The 16,664-nt window shown below is 42.7% G+C and overlaps 1 pseudogene; it reads left to right on the top strand.

Annotated features, from left to right (window-relative positions):
- The window catches only part of LOC129669038 (zinc finger protein 235-like), a 24,532-nt pseudogene extending 14,472 nt beyond the window's left edge, over positions 1-10,060 (top strand).
- Positions 10,061-16,664: the final 6,604 nt, after the last annotated feature.

Genomic DNA, 16,664 nt, shown 5'->3' with positions numbered 1-16,664 from the left:
TGTGTGTGTGTGTGTGTGTGTGTGTGTGTGTGTGTGTGTGTGTGTGTTTTAATGCCATGACCATAGCAACTTGTATAAACAAAAGCATTTAATTTGAGGCTTGTTTACTGTTTCTGAGGGTTAGTCCATTATCATCATGGTGGAGTGCATAGCGTCCTGCAGGCAGAAATGGTAACAGAGAGTTTCACATCAGAATCTAAAGGCAGCAGGAAAAGGGAGACATTGCTTTGCTTGACGCCCCTCTTCAAAAAAGGGCCACACCTCCTGGTCCTTGTCTTGCCTCACCACTCCCTATTGACCAAACATTCAAACACATGAGCCTAGGGCCATTGTCATTCAAACCACCACACTCTCCCTGCCCCCGCCGGCTTGTAGCCAGATCAGAAAGCAAAATGTATTCAGTCCAACCATGAAAATCCTTGTAGTCTGTAATAGTCTGAACCCTGTTTAAAAGTCCAAAGGCCAACGTCTCATCTGAGACTTATGCAATCTCTCTTTCTTCCCCCAGCCGGTCCACACAGCATTTCACTTGGCTGTCCTAGACTCTATAAACCAGGATGGCCTGAAACTCACAATGATCTGCCTGCCTCTGCATCCCAGGGTGCTGAGATTAATCATGCAATCTCTTAACTGTAAGCCCCTGTAAAATCAAAATAAAGAAGCAGATCACATAATCCAACATACAGTGGCATTTGAGAAGGGAGGAAAGGGAGCACAATGAGGAAATACTGAACCAAAACAAGAACAAAAACTCTGCATCTCCATTTCTGATATCAAAGTGCTCTCCAGATCTCCACCTCCTTTTAGCTCTCCGTTGGCTACAACACACTTCTTTCTCCTGGGCTGGTTCCTGTTAGCAGATTTCCTTGGCCAGTGTCCAATACTTGTAAATCTCTAACCCCTTGGGGTCTCCAAGGCAATCTAGGCACCAACTTCACAGCTTCACACAGTGGCCTCTCTGGGACTCAGTATAGGAACACTATTGCCACACAGCTGGCCTTGTTATGCCTGATTCGCAAGACCCCAAAAGACCACCACCAGGAGTTGAGTCCGTTGCAAAACACACGAGGATCTTTTTATTGCAAGCTACAGCTTGGGCTCACACACCCTCACCACTGAAGCAGTGAGAGCCCAGAGCCTTGTGCTCAGTTTAGGTGGGTGACTTAAAGAGTCTGGAAAGCAGGAGGATTTCCTACTTGGCAAGCATCTATTGGTTGAAACACAAAAAAGGATTTTGCATTTTTAATTGATTAGCTTTAGGAAGGCTCCCAAACCATTAATGGTCTGGCTTCCCTTGTTTGGCTGCCCTAGAGGAGAGGGGCTGTTTTCCTAGCAACTGTATAATTAGTGGGCAGGAAAGAACACAGTAAGGCTAGTTCTTCTTCTTGGGGCATTGAGGTTAGTTGTTCCCCGAAGGTGGCTGGACATGTCTCCACTTAACTAGCCTTCGTTCAGGCTTCTGCTTTAAGCTTTAACACAATACCCACTGATTTTTAATTCTTTGGTCTATCATTCCCCCCTTTCCATGATCATTTGAAGACCTAATCTTGGGTCTTCCAGATATGATCTCTGGAATCCTTCAGATATATCTTTCCACAGTGGGATCTGAGTACCATTAACTGTATCACTCCCAAACATTCTTTCATGAAAGCCATCAAACAATTTAAAATACAAGGCCCAAAGGTAAAAGTCAAAATGGGAGGGTCCCCATCAGGGTGGATATAAGGGTAGTAAGCCAAGGAGAACTATTATACCAGTATTTAAACCATCCTCTGGGATCCTTTCTCTCTAGAGTATCTGCAAGCTTTCAACCAAGTTGGTGCAATCCCCAAGATAATAGCTAATGTCAGGGAGCCCATTTTGACTTAGCATTTCAGCCTGCTGGGTGGGATTTTTGGGCGGAGGTCTCTTATTCTGAATCTGCTTTAGTGCTGACAATAGGACCATTAGCATCAGGGGCTAGGAAGGCTGAAATGCCAGTCAAAGGCTGGGCAGTACGGCAGTCCTCAGAAGCATTTGGTTAGTTGATCCATCTGAAGAGACAGTGAGCAATCATGTCAGCTTCCAGCAAGTCCAGATTGCAGCTTGCAATCCATAGCTGATCCCGGAATAGAGTGAAAATCTGCTGACACAAATTCAGACTAGAGACAGAATTTAAAATTAATCTAGTAAATGGGAAAAGTGAGGAATCCCGAGGCCAAGGAAAAAATTCATCTGAGATCCGTTTGAGCCATGCCAGATGCAGGCCTCATGACTTTCTGATTTCCTGAAACTTACGTGAATTTTCAGTTTATAAAAGGAAATATATATATATATATATATTTTTTTTTTAAAAAACTCAGAAAAGTAGCATATGAGCAAATCTAATATAAACAACATTCTGAGATTAACAGGTAAAATTGCATCCAGCAGAATGAGCATCAGTTCTTCTTAGCTGATTGTTTTCTAACCTTTATAAACAATTTAAGTGCGTCCACAGTCTGAAACTCTTAACACCTTTCCTGTGGGCACAGCTGTTGATAATCAGCCACCAATGGAGATTGGCCACTTCTTGTACACTCAGCATCTGCATTAGCCCCACCTCCAGGTCACACTGGAAAGTTAGGCAGAACTGCATTAATGGCTTTACTGCTAAACCCTGGATGCTTGGACTTTCCTTAACAAAACAACTAGAAGGAATAGGTGTAAGATATTCCTAAATCCTGTTCACAGTCTATCTCAGAAATGGCAAACATTAAAAATACCATAGTAAAAGTTAAGGCTTTTGGGTCAGATATACACATTAGACAGATGTTTTTAGCATGATGAGATGCACCTCTAAGTCTGTCTCCAGAAGACAACCAAGAGGCAAGCTTGCGACTGAATAAGCAGTCAGTGCTCCATCAGCTTATCAGAACTCTAGTGATCAATGTCAAAACTCTGAACTTCTGAAATCTTATAGCAACATAAGTACAGCAATAGCAGAGAGGAGGGAGAAATCTGAAATATCACCCATTTTTAATACGCCTTAAACCATTTTTCTATATCATTACAACTGTATGTCATTATCAGTTCACACACCTTAAAACACCTACTTAGACCCTCCAATCTTTCTTGCATTTATCAACACTGAAACATTTTCCCACACCATCAAACAGCATTCTCTAGATTCTCACAACCTAAACTCCTATATCCTCAGACCCTACATAAAATTTATATCGTTCTGTCCAGCTATTCACCATAAGACACAGGCAACTAACATGAAGCCTGTGAGCAAGGCAAACCTGTTTGCCTTTCTAAATAAAGGATCTAGTATCTAGCAGTTCTGACTAGCTAATGAACTGACCAATGAACTAACAGTGAATCTAATTGTCTGCTCTTTAGCTGCAAAGTTACCATTAGCTTAGCCTAGCCATCAATGTGATCAGAGACCTGAGAAGGATAAATTATAAGCTGAATAAATGTACCAGTCAAAATGACAGAGATGACTAGTTAGTCCATCACCTAGGCAGTTGTCTCTGGGTCCTGTGGTCTCATGGCATCCTGAGCAGAGGCAGTCGAGCCATCAGGCACAGAAAATGAGAGACTATTTCTGTGGAAAAAAGAACTTGAGAGAATGGCCTTGCCTCGCCCTCAGCAATGTGAAAAAGTGATTCTCCAGGTGTCCACAGCTTTGTCCACAGTTTAGGCTGGGCCCTAGGTGGGCCAGTTGGGGCACTTTTGCCCAGGGGTTAGCTTACCACAATCCAGAGTTGCTATGAGAGACCAAAGAATTCAAAACCAGTGGGTATTGTTTTAAAGTTTAAAGCACAAGCCTGAATAGAGGCCAGGAAATTGAGATATGTCCAGTTGCCTGTGGGGGGTGGGGGTGGGGAACCAGCCTTAATGCATTCTTTCCCTGCCCACTAGTTATACAGTTGCTAGGAAACTGACCCATATGGACAGGCAAGTACTGTTTGTGGTCTTGGCGCCTAAAAATGGACCAATCATTTCAAAAGTCAGTACCCTTACCCAATCACGTAACGCCAAAGCATGTAAGTCCCTGCTTGTGGTTTTCCCTTTAAAAACCTTGTTCCCCTAAACCACAGGGCCGCATTCCTTGTGACCCATATTCAAGCACATATACAATAAAAAAAAACCCTCATGTATTTACAGCGGAGTCCATTCCTGGTCTTTGGGGGTCTCAAGAACTGGGCATAACAGCCTCAGCAGCTTTCCTTAGCTGTGGGGAGTTTCCACAGCCTCTTTCTTGTGTCCTTGACCCAGACAGGTAAGCACAGCCACCAGATGCCCCAGCACTGCTTCTGCTCTCGTGTGGGGTGCTTCCTCCCCCACAACCTTAGAGTCCTGTTGTGCTGCTCTCTGTCTCAGACCCTTGGCCTCCCATTTCACTCAGTAAGATCAAGTTGTTTTCAGTTTTTGTTTTGTGGTAAAGTCTTTCAGTCTAGGCTAGGCTTGTCCAGAAATGTGTGGTCCTCCAGCCTCAGCTTCCCAAGCCCTAGGGTGACAGTGTTGGTCCACTGTGCCTCACATGTACCCTAGCTTCCTAGGGTCTCATCCTCTATTCTGCTGACATCCATTCCCCCCCCTGCTTCTGGCTTTGTGTCTCCACTTCTGTGGCTTGCTTGTCTCTGGTCAGAATGCTCTTCCCTGGTGGAGTACCATGCCCCCTCCCTGCAGCCCCCTCTCTCTGTTTCTCTCTCTCTCTGCATTCGTCTGATCAGGAGTACTCACAGGCCTGGCTCTGAGGGGGCTTTACATGTGTCTTCCTCTCCCTCTCCACATGCTACACTTGCCTCTGCCAGTGTCTGAGGACCATCACACTTATTACCATGGATTTAGTTTTGGTTGTATTGACATACACCAAAATCAGAAGTGTTTGCACACTGTGAACCATGACTCCATGATGCCTCTGTATGTCTCTTGTGGAGCTGCAGTAACTTCCATTTCCAGAAAGCCTTCCCTGTTCCTCACAAGATCATCTCTCTCCAGACCCAGAACCTGGCTCCCCCACATCTCCTACTGATACTAACTTTTCCCACTGTGTCATGTAAGTCACCAAACTGTGTCTCAAGATCACTGGATCTTCTACTTCATTTGTTTCCATTTTCAGCCTCAGAAGTTGTTTGGTTCATCTTCGTTGTTTCCCCAACTTGATAGTTTGTTCTTGGGTCATTTCCTCCTTTCCTTGGGGGTCCTGTCAGATAGTGTTACAGCTTTTGTTATTTCTTTAGGACATCTGCTGTCAGGTTGGCAGCTGAGATCTACCTTGGTTTTTGAGCCCCCTTCCCTTGTTCCTTTGAGCCTGGTGATATCAGGTTGGAGACCAGGCTTTTGAAGGAAACCAGCTTGTACCTGCTCTTGCACTCTGCCTTTTTCCCGGGAGTAGCCCTTCCATAATTAGATTGGTGAGTTTTGAGTCTTGCCATCTAAAGGCTTTATCTGTTTTCATGTGCTTTCCAAGGGAACTTGTGTGCTGAAGTTATTCCAATCTCCTCTTGCACATGTGTGCTTACAAACACAGTGACTTCCTCGAGGTCATCAGCTTCTGGGCCTGTGCTGATCCCTGCAATCCTCGTATGCCTTGTGTCTTTCCCTCAGCCTCCAACACTCCCTGTGCCTTCCCATTACACTCTCTCACCTCGACTGCCAATCAGAGGAACCAGATCAGTCTTCATGTCACCTGCAGTCAGGTTAGGACCAGGCAGGTCTGTTTTTTTCTGCTCCTCAATTTTCTCTGCTCCCTCAGAGAGAAGTTGTTCCCATGTGTACTTCATCCCACATCTTCCCTCAAGTAAATATGCCCAGATACTGAAACGTGCTTCCTTTCCATTATCTGTTTGCACAGTTACACATAGGCGAAGTGAGACAGGTACTCAGCAGAGGCTGAAGTTGATTCTGAGCCTTCACTGCTGTGCTCACCCAAGATTTCCCACTATGGTCAATGTGTCTTGCTCTTGAGTGCACACTCTCTGTGTTGAAGATCTTTGTTCTTCAGAGCTCTGGGGTGTTCATCTTTGACTGTGGTCTCTAGTTAATGTTTCCAGAGAGAAAAATGAGGACTCAGACCTTTGATGGCCCCATCCTTGCTGACATCACCTTATACTATATATTCTTTCAGGAGGCCAAAGTCCAAACAAAATGGAGGCTCTTCATGCAACAGGATTATGGTGTCTTTCACCTGCATGGCTTCCAGGCTGGCCAGTGACAAGCCATGATGTCAACAAACTGGCCAGAACTCCAGAAGCTGTGATAAACATTCAAAGAAAGGGTTCTCACTTCCTGGAGCAGTGCCACTCCTCCTTCCATGGGGGAGCTGAAAAGCCTGCCTGGGCCACCGAGAGTGATGGCTGTCTTGAGAGTCTCACAAGCAACCATTACAGCAATACTGAAAATCAAGAATTTCTTTCTGGGAGAGCTCAGAGTTCTTGGAGTAAAACTCATCTTAGCAAGAGATGGAACCATCAGAAACAGTATCCACAGTCTCAAGTAAAAAACAAGCCACTGCTGTTGCCTCCCGGTGTTGACATTCTGAGTTTCATTTCCCACCATGATAAAAATGTACTGCATCAAAGAGACAGAGCCCACAGCAGCGATGACTGTGGTAAAGTCATCTTTCCCACATCACCCTTCACACAGCACGGTGTTTACACAGAACAGAAGGCCTACCAGTGCAGCAAGGACCATGAAGCCATAATTGACAGCTCTAGTTTAGAACTCCATCAGCAGGTCGTCTTAGGAAAGGACTGTCCTGTACCTAGTACACAGAAGGATATCAGGCCTAGCTCCAGTGTCCCCATTCAACACAGTGCTCTTCCAGGAAAAAAGTGCTACTTGTGTCATGAATGTGGCAAGAGTTTCAGTCAGAGGTCAAGTCTGAAGACTCACCAGAGAGTGCACACAGGGGAGAAGCCCTACCGGTGCCATACCTGTGGAAAAGGCTTCAGCTGCAGGTCAAATCTCAAAATCCATTGCCGAGTGCACACAGGAGAGAAACCATACAAGTGTGAAGTGTGTGGGAAGGGCTTCACAACGGGGGCACATCTCCAGATTCACAAGAGAACTCACACAGGAGAGAAGCCATATAAGTGTGGAGACTGTGGCAAAGGCTTCAGTTCTAGCACGAGCCTTCGCACCCACCAGAGAGTCCACACTGGGGAGAAACCATACAAGTGTGATGAGTGTGGGAAGTGCTTCAGCTTGAGTTCCAGACTTGACATCCATCAGCGTGTCCACACAGGAGAGAAGCCATATAAATGTGAAGAGTGCGGGAAGGGTTTCAGTTCAGTCTCAAGCTTCAGAAGACACCGAGTGGTCCATACAGGAGAGAAACCATTTTGCTGCAGTGTGTGTGGGAAATGTTTCAGTTTGAGCTCGAATTTTCAAGCCCACCAGAGAGTTCACACTGGGGAGAAACCATACAGATGTGATGTGTGTGGGAAGTGCTTCACCTGGATCTTGAGCCTTCACAGTCACCAGAGTGTCCACACAGGAGAGAAACCCTACAAATGTGAGGAGTGTGGGAAAGGCTTTTGTCATGCCCAAACTCTGAAGAGTCATCAGAGCATCCACACTGGTGAGAAACCGTTCACATGCCACGTGTGCCAGATACAGTTCAACCAGGGCTCACACCTCCAGTCCCACCAGAGGGTGCACACGGGGGAGAAGCCCTACAAATGCGACACGTGGGAAAACCTTCATCCAGAGGTCTACTCTCCAAGTCCATCAGAAAATTCACACCGGGAAGAAGCCATTCAAATGCAATGCTTGCCAGAAGCAGTTCAGTAAGGCCACAAACCTCCAGTCCCACCAAGAGGGTGCATACAGGGGAGAAGAAGCTGTTCAGATGTGAGGAGTGTGGGAAGGAATTCAGATAGAGCCAGGCTCTTAGTGCTCATCGGAGGGTCCACACAGGAGAGAAGCCCTACACATGTCAGCAGTGTGGGAAAGGCTTTCGTCATGCCTCATACTTACACACACACCGGAGGGTCCACACTGGGGAGAGACCCTACATCTGCAGCATCTGCTGTAAGGGCTTCATTCAGAGATCACATCTCATGTACCACCAGAGGGTCCACACTGCAGGGAATCTCTAGGTTCTGCTGTCAGGTGGGCCCCATGCTGCTGATTGTTAAAAGCTCCCCAAACCCAGAGGCTTCGGGAGACTTCACAGGGGCCTGTACTTTGGTTATTTTTCCCAGAACTCATTTTCCTGCTGGGTTAGTTATGCAAAGGGAAGATAGTATTTTAGGATGAATCTTCAAAGCATACAAACAAAAGTAAAAAAATTAAAGACATACAGAAATGGTTTCTGATTTAATTATAAAAGGAAGAATTAGGAACAGAGCCAACAGAAATCACAGTGCCTCACACTAATGCTGAGCTTATGTCGTTATGGGTAATCAATGAAGTCTGGCAAAGAGCTTGTAGGAACTGTTTGGGAGAAATTAACAAAAAGTATACTCAGAGCAGGTGACTTCGGTTATAAAAACTAATTAGTTTCTCCTCTGTATAGTAGAAAGAAGCACTTACATTTTATACTGATGCAGATAAGTTGGGAATGGCTGTCATAAGTCAGAAAAAATTAAAAAAAAATTCAAAGCCTGTATGCTTTTGTTTAAAAATCGTTGTTGTATGTCGTTCTTTTTTGTTTTGTTTTTTAAAAAGATAGATTTATCATGTATACAGTGTTCTGTCTGCACGCCAAAAGAGGACATCAGATCTCACCGTAGATAGTTGGGAGCCACTATGTGGTTGTGGGAATTGAACAGCAATTCCCAGAAGAGTAGCCAGTGCTCTTAACCTCTGAGCCATCTCTCCAGCCTGTATGTCATTCTTATGGTATGCTTACATTAGATTTTCCTGAAATTCTTATTATAGTTACCAACTCTCAATATTCAGGAACTGCTGAACTTACTCAGCATGATTCAAAATTAGCTTCACTGTTTCTTCAACTGCAGCAAGTGATCAGAAGTAGAAGTCATCCATTGTATGTAACACATCTGATTCCATATGGGTCTACCTGGCCCTCTGCAACATAGTAATGATGACATTGATCAGCTGTTGATAGGAAATGTGCTAGAAGCTTCAGAATTTCATAAGAAACTCCATGTTAACAGCAAAGGTTTAAAAAGTGTTTTTGTTGTTCTTGACAACAAGCCAAGGAAATTATAAGAAAATGTCCTACTTGTTCTTTATGTAGCCAAATCCCATTATCTGCAGGGAGTAACCCAGAAGGTACCCAAAGAAATGAAATTTGGCAAATGGATGTGTTGTATTTTGCAGTTTGAAAATTTCAAATATGTGCACCATACCATAGACACATATTCAATATTTCAATGGGCAAGTGCTTTAAGTTCTGAACAGCTGATTCTGTAATTACACATTTTGTGGAAATAGGACAATGATGAGACTACATGAACCTATTAAAACTGACAGTGCTCCAACATACGTCTCTAGGAAAATGAAGCATTTTTGCCTATCATAATATAAAGTATATTACACAATCCTGCATGATAATCAGATGTAGAATGATCTAATCACACTTTAAAAGAGATGCTTATCAGAAAGGGATAACAAAGACTTCCAGATTACATAGTGCTTTACTAAATTTAAAACATTTTAAATGCTAATGAGCAAAAGCTACGGCTGCTGAAAGATAATGGATTAGAGAAAAAACTGCTGAAATCAGCAGTTTTATATTTATATTTATAAATCAGCTTCTTTATATTAATGATGTACCAGCATCAGAATGGAACACAGGAAATGTGTTATGATGGGGGAGAGGTTTTGTTTTTGTTTCAACATCAAAAAAATAAAAACAAAAAAACTGGATTCCATCCAAATGTATAAAAATGAAATTTGAGGGACACCCCTGAAGATCTTGCTGCAGATATGAAGAAAGAAATCAAGAGGACCAACAACAGGCAGCACAATGCAAGGGTACAGGTTTGAAACTGGCTGAGATGTGAAAATGTCTCCAGCCAGACCTTCATCTCTGCATTATATTTCTTGTTGGCTACTAATTCCTCAGGATTCGTCATGCTATCCTTTCTTATGGCATGTATTAAAATTCATTACAGTTTGATCATTGTGGTGGTTTGTGTTTGAATGCTTGGCCCATGGAGAGTGACACTATTAAGGTGTGGCCTTGTTGGAGGAAGTGTGCCACTATGGCGGTGCCCTTCTGCTGCATGGATATCAAGATGCAGAACTCTCAGCTCCTCTACCACTCTGCCTGCCATGCTTCTTGCCATAATCATAATGGACTGAACCTTTAGAACTGTAAGCCAGCCCCAATTAAATATTTTCTTTGTAAGAGTTGTCTTGGGGGGCTGGAGAGATGGCTCAGTGGTTAAGAGCACCGACTGCTCTTCTAAAGAATCTTAGTTTGATTCCCAGCAACCACATGGCATCTTACAACTGTAACTCCAGTTCCAGAGCATCTGACACCCTCACACACACATACAAGCAGGCAGAACACCAACGTACATAAATAAACAAACAAAGAAATAAATGAATGAATGAATAAATAAATAAATAAATAAATAAATAAATCGTAAAAAAAAAAAAAGAAAAGAAGCTGTCTTGGTCATGGTGTCTCTTCACAGCAATAAAGCCAAACTAAGACAGAAATTGGTACCTATCACTGTGGTACCTATCACTGCTGTGATAGGCTTGACCATGCTTTTGTGTTGAGGAATATGGATTTTGGGACTTTGGAAAGCAGTGGAATGCTTTAGGCATCGCTTAATGGGCCATACTCATGGAAGCATGGAAGACAGTGGTACTGAGGGTTATTTGAACTGTAGGGACTGGCCCAAGAGGTTTCAGAGGAGAATTTTAGCATGTGGCATCGAGACTTGTTCTAGCCAACATTCAAGGGTGTGGGCAGACAGTCACCATCTTAGCAGGTCTCTGGACTGGTGCTATAGGATGACAATGAAGGCAATTACTCTCCTAACATTGCTAGACCTCCCCAATAACTTATGGGGAAGGGATCTTTTGGAGGATATGGATGTAGAGGTCACCACTAGCAATAAAGCCTTTTAGGATTATTGCATATGAAAAGTTTGTAATGAAAGGCTACCCCCAGTTCTAATGTCTGCTGATAATAAGGAGCTCCACTTCCTCCTAGTGCTATACTGGAACTCTGATGCCCCAATTTGGGTAGATAAGTGGCCAGTTTCTGGTGTAGGGAAAAGTATCAGGCATTACAAAGTTGAACTAAAGAACACTAAGAGATGAGACATATTGAATCATCTACTAGTACCTTGAATTCCCTAGTTTTTGTTATAAAGAAAAAAATCAGGAAAATTAATATTTCTCCATTATTTAAGAGCAATTAACACATCTATGCAGGCCTTGGGGGCCTTCCTGATATCTCAGCCATTCCTAGAAACTATTATTAAAATAACATAAAGGACTGCCCTTTTTTACATCCTCCTGCACCACAATGACAAGCAGAGATTGGCCTTTTCAATTCTGGCTGAGAATAAAAGGCACTCAGTGCACAGATATCACTGGAGAGTGCCCTCACAGGGCATGAAAATAGTCTGACAATTTGTCAGGTTTAGGTATGGTAGGCATTAAAACAAATAGCTAAAGATTGTTAACCTGTCCATTACATGGACAACATTCTAACTGGACATTTTAATGCAGGCCACTAAAAAAACTGCTAACAAAAATTAGAAAAGTCTACTTGACAAATAGCTGCTGAAATAGTACAAAGCCAGGAGTGTTATATGCTAATAATGTTTATTATTAGCCCTATAATTATTACTGTGGTTTATTTAACCTGGTATCACAATCAATAAAAGACACAGACACTGGATAGATTCTAAAATGGCCTTATATCACCTGGAACAGAGCAGATTTTAACCCTCTAAACAACCTTAATCCCCATCCCCATCCTAAACTACCTCCCATCCATAGTTCCAAAAATACTTGTTTATTCTTCATCTGGGACCCTTCCTCCATCTGTGCCTGCCATGTGCTTCTTTCCACGCTTACCCCTGGTGCCTCTCTTTCTCCTCCACCTCACCTCTCTTCTTCCTGTGATCCTCTCCTGTCCCCCAAAGCCTGACCACCTTGGCCACACCTCCCCATCCACCTTGCCCAGCTGTGCTGGTATTTAATTGGTTAAACAGAGGCAAAGTTTACAATGTCATTTGTGGTAAAGAAGTGTCTGTGTGTAGCAAGCAGGCCACAGGGGGAAAGCAATTAACATTAGAATAGTATAGCACCAGACCAAACCCTAACACTTATATGTTCCTGGAGCGCACTGTAAATAATGATGTGATAAGACCACAAAGGTTGCAATTTGAATTTCAACTCTGCCAACTTTATCGGCTATTCAGACCTTTTTGGGAAACCTGGCCTGGATACAACCTTACCTTCCTGTTACCAATGACCAATTGACCCCTCTCTTCCCCCTTTTTTGAGGTGCAAAAAGACCTGAGGAACTCCTGACTGTCACAGAGAAGGCTCAAAAAAGGGTAAAAATAGTCAATGTAGGCTTAAACCAGACTACGCTACAAAGATACAATTCAAATAAAGAGCTCTGGGGACTGGTTATCCCAATGTTTGTGTTACCTTCTGAAGCTATGTACCAACTTCTGGATCAGATAGTCTACTGAATACATTTAGCACATTTCTCTGCCTCTACCATTACCCTGTTCATTGGTGGGATTTTTACATTGGCTCTCAAAATTCTCAGTTATTAGGAAAAGACCCAGATCAAATTGTACTTCTCATATCCCAGGACTCATTAGCTTGGAATTTCTTCTCTAATCCTGCAGAGTAAACTTTTCCATCGATGTTCCATGGTCAGATTGATGGTCATTACCCAAAGAACATTTGTGTCTATTTTGCTACAAATGTCAAACCTACATTTCAGGTTTCTCATTCCGGATGCAGCTTTGGGATTCACAGATGCACACAAAACAAAATTTGTCTATGCTTTACATTTAATAGGAAACAAGCCACAATTGTAGACCCAATTCTTTGAGGGATTAGTTCAAATCGATGAACTGCTGGCCATCATGACGCTCCTCTGGGACCATCAGGACCCTCTCAATATTTAGTGATAGTTGGTATGCTATTAATGTGGTAAAATTCTTGCCCCATGCCACACTCAAACCAACAGAGGCCCCTGTTTGTGGCTGTGATTCAGCTCCAGATGCTGACTGAGCAACAACCTGTTCCTTTTTATATTCAACAAGTCTGCACCCATCAAAACCTCCCCAGGGTAATTTCTGAGGGAAACACATTGGCAGATCAAGCTGTGTCTGCCTTTATGCTATCACCACTAGGCCAAGCTGGAGTGCTACATGCTTGCTTTTATAACTCTGCACCCTTCCTCCACAAATTGTTTCCAGATTTAACAAAAATTACCTGCAAACATTTAGTTCTCAGCTGTGCCTCCTATGGACCACTCCTCCCACTAGGTCCTTTGCAGTCCAGAGACACAAACCTCGGGGACTGCACCCTAACTCTCTTTAGAAGATAGATGTTACTTATGTGGACTCATACATGCCACAAGAAAAACTAGTATCAGCCCTATTTACATTATTTTTTTTAAGTTTTGACAAATCTGTATTAACCCTCATGTATAAGCACCAGGAAGACATGCTTCCTTGAGCTTCACTACTGCCAGTAGTTCTCTGGAGAGACCCTATAGTCAGTGGAGGGTGACCTGCTAACAAGGTAGTCCTTTGGAGAGACCCTGTAGATAATCAACAGAGGGTGGCCTGCTAACAGCAGGTTGTCACAGTTGTTTTTATAAAACTGTGTTTGTTTCTCAGTTTCTCTCTTAACCCAGGCATCATACAAATAACTGAGACTTTTATGTTTGTTTAATAATTAGCTTCACTTCATAATAACTGAGCACATACTACTCTATTCTTAACCCTCTGAACTAATCTGGTTTCCTCCCAGCATATATTCCATGGCTGAATCCCCTACTCCCTCCTCTAACTCCTCATCCCCTGGCTGGCAGGAAGTCCAGCCCTATTCTCTCCCCCTGCTCAGAGACTGGCTGTAAGCTGCTTTATTGGCTTATCAGGGGGAAACTGGGGAGTAGTGTACACAACACTGAGACAGGAGATTCTCAGAACAAGGATTGCAACCATTTATGGGGGTACAGAAATCAGCATTTGATTACACAATAACCTTATGCCTACATCTCCTCCTTTAGTGTAATAAAAGGCTCTTCCTCTTACAATAACAAAATATATGTAATAATAACAATTATGAAAATTATTAAGTAAGATTTACATTTGTATGTTTGGTGCCCTTGGATAAAGTAGTTTACTATCAATTTCTATCATCCTAAACAGTTTAAGTTTAACTGTGAAACTATAATTTTCTAGTCTTCAACTACATCAGAGACTTAAGAAGGAATAAGTATTACCTAAGTAGCTAGGAAGTACAGACAAGCAGCTTCCAAAAGTATAGAAATGACAGAGATATTTGGCTGTGTGGACAGTTCCCCAAAATTTCTCCATAATGTTGGAACATCATCCTCAGCCTTCTGGCTTTTAATATTTGACAGACTTTTCTGTGAAGCTGGAATTATGAAGGACTTAACTATTTTGTCCTTGTAAAGGTTGGCAGTTGACTTTGCTGTATCCCGTTTATCCAGTTTTGGACAGTATTTGTCTGAAATTGATGCAAGGGCATTTTCTTACCCAGTGGCTAGCTTGCCACATGTGAAGCCTTTGATGCTCTTTGGAGTGCAGTGGGGATGTTGCCAGAAGCAGACATTTTCATTGTAAAAAAAAAAAAAAAAAAAAAAGCCTTAAGTCAATAAAATCTTTAAATGCCATATTCTGTAGATTGCTAAGAAAGTTCAGAGCTTAACTGAAGTCCTAACTGGAACAGTCTGTGATGTTGGATGATCTGGATAACTGTCTTGAAATTGCCCTGCATGCAGATTTTTAAAGAAACATTGAGATCATCTGTGCGGTTGTATCACCTGGGCTCCTTTTTTTGTCTTTTTTGGTGTGTGCTTCACTGGGCAAAACATCCAAGGATTCACTCAAGGTTACACAAAGCTTGTTATCTAGTTCTCAGGAACAGAGCACCCTGCTGGAGAAAAACTGCCAAGGTCAGTTTCTGAGAAACTGAACTTCAGATTAAACCACATCTGCCAAGGCCAAGAGGCAAAATTCCATCACCAGACTCCTTCAGGTCCCCCTTTTTTGTTTTATGGAGAGCCTATCTTAGATTGGTGAAATGTGCATTTTCATACCTGTCATCAAGGTCTCAGATGTAATTTTCACAAGCCTCTGTCTCAGGTTGGTAAAACCACATGTTCACTCTTACCTGTCTTTGACTTACCTCCATATCAAACAGGGTTGTTAGAGATCTTTAATTTAAATTTATGCAACTGCACTTGCATGCATTGAAGTTGTTGAAGAAGGAACTGTAACACACAAGGAAGGAAGGCACAGGCTAATAAACCCATGCCCACCATGCCTGCAAGTCAAAGTCAAGAGTCAAAGAATGGAAAGCACCTCCTGAGGTTAGTAAATATATCCAAAGCTGTATTGGCCAATTCCAATCTAGGTTCCTTGGCAGATTCTATATCGTGGATCTTATTTCTCATCGTAAACATGTCCAATGAGAAGTTTTTGCTAGACCAAACACCAGCAAGATGATTCTGAACCCTAGTCCAATTAAATTCTGTCTCATCATATTCAAGGGATGTAATACAAATCCATTTAAATGCTGCATGGCATCTGTGCCAAGCAAATAGGCCATCCAGTTTCTGAACCAGTATAATTACTCTTTGTGAATATTGTTGTCCATTAAAAAAGAAAAGTCCAGCATATGTGTGTTGTTGACAAATACAAGGACTTCTGGATCATCTCAGGAAACCAGCTGTAGTAGAGATGGATCAGGAACGTACGCCCAATAAACATTCACCTTGACTGGAGGGGTCTTCATTATCACCATTATCATTGTCAGGAGAAAGCTTCTCATTCACTTGTCATACCAGGCATTCCAGTAGCCATCATGCCGCATCATTTTTCTGCAAAAAAAACGCAGAGAGATCCTCATCCCCATATGAGTACACAGTCGGGTCCATGCCATTGATTTGTTAAAGGATCCCTCCATTTAACTTTAGCAAGTTTTCTTGGTTTCTGTATGCCAAAATCTATCCACTGCAGATTTACCATGCTTATCCAAATTTAAAAAATTCAGAATGAGGGGCTGAAGAGATGGTTCAGAGGTTAAGCACATTGTCTGCTCTTCCAGAGGTCATGAGTTCAATTCCCAGCAACCATATAGTGGCTCATAACCATCTAAAACGAAATCTGGTGCCCTCTTCTGGTGTGCTTTAAAAAAAAATAGGAAGAGGACTTGACAGTGGTGGGCCATGCCTTAATCCCAGGAGGCAGAGGCAGGCAGAGCCCTGAGTCCGAGGCCAGTTCCAGGCCAGCCAAGACTATACAGAGAAACCCTGTCTCAAAAAAGCCAAATCCAAATAAAAGAAAAAAAATTCAGGATGAAAAGAACATAATTAAGATGATTCTTAGGTGTCCAGGGGAGAGCTCCCCCCCCCTTTTTTTTTTTTGCAAATAAATTTTAATTGTTCAGTGGGCACGCTCTACCATGTCTTGTCCTTGAGGATTGTAAGGTATTCCAGTTATATGAGAAACTTGAAATTGTTGACAAAA

This window comes from Psammomys obesus, unplaced genomic scaffold, assembly GCF_907164565.1.
Source record: "Psammomys obesus unplaced genomic scaffold, mPsaObe1.curated_primary_1811, whole genome shotgun sequence".
NCBI classification, from domain to species: Eukaryota; Metazoa; Chordata; class Mammalia; order Rodentia; family Muridae; genus Psammomys; species Psammomys obesus.
This window is presented reverse-complemented; position numbering and strand designations above follow the sequence as displayed.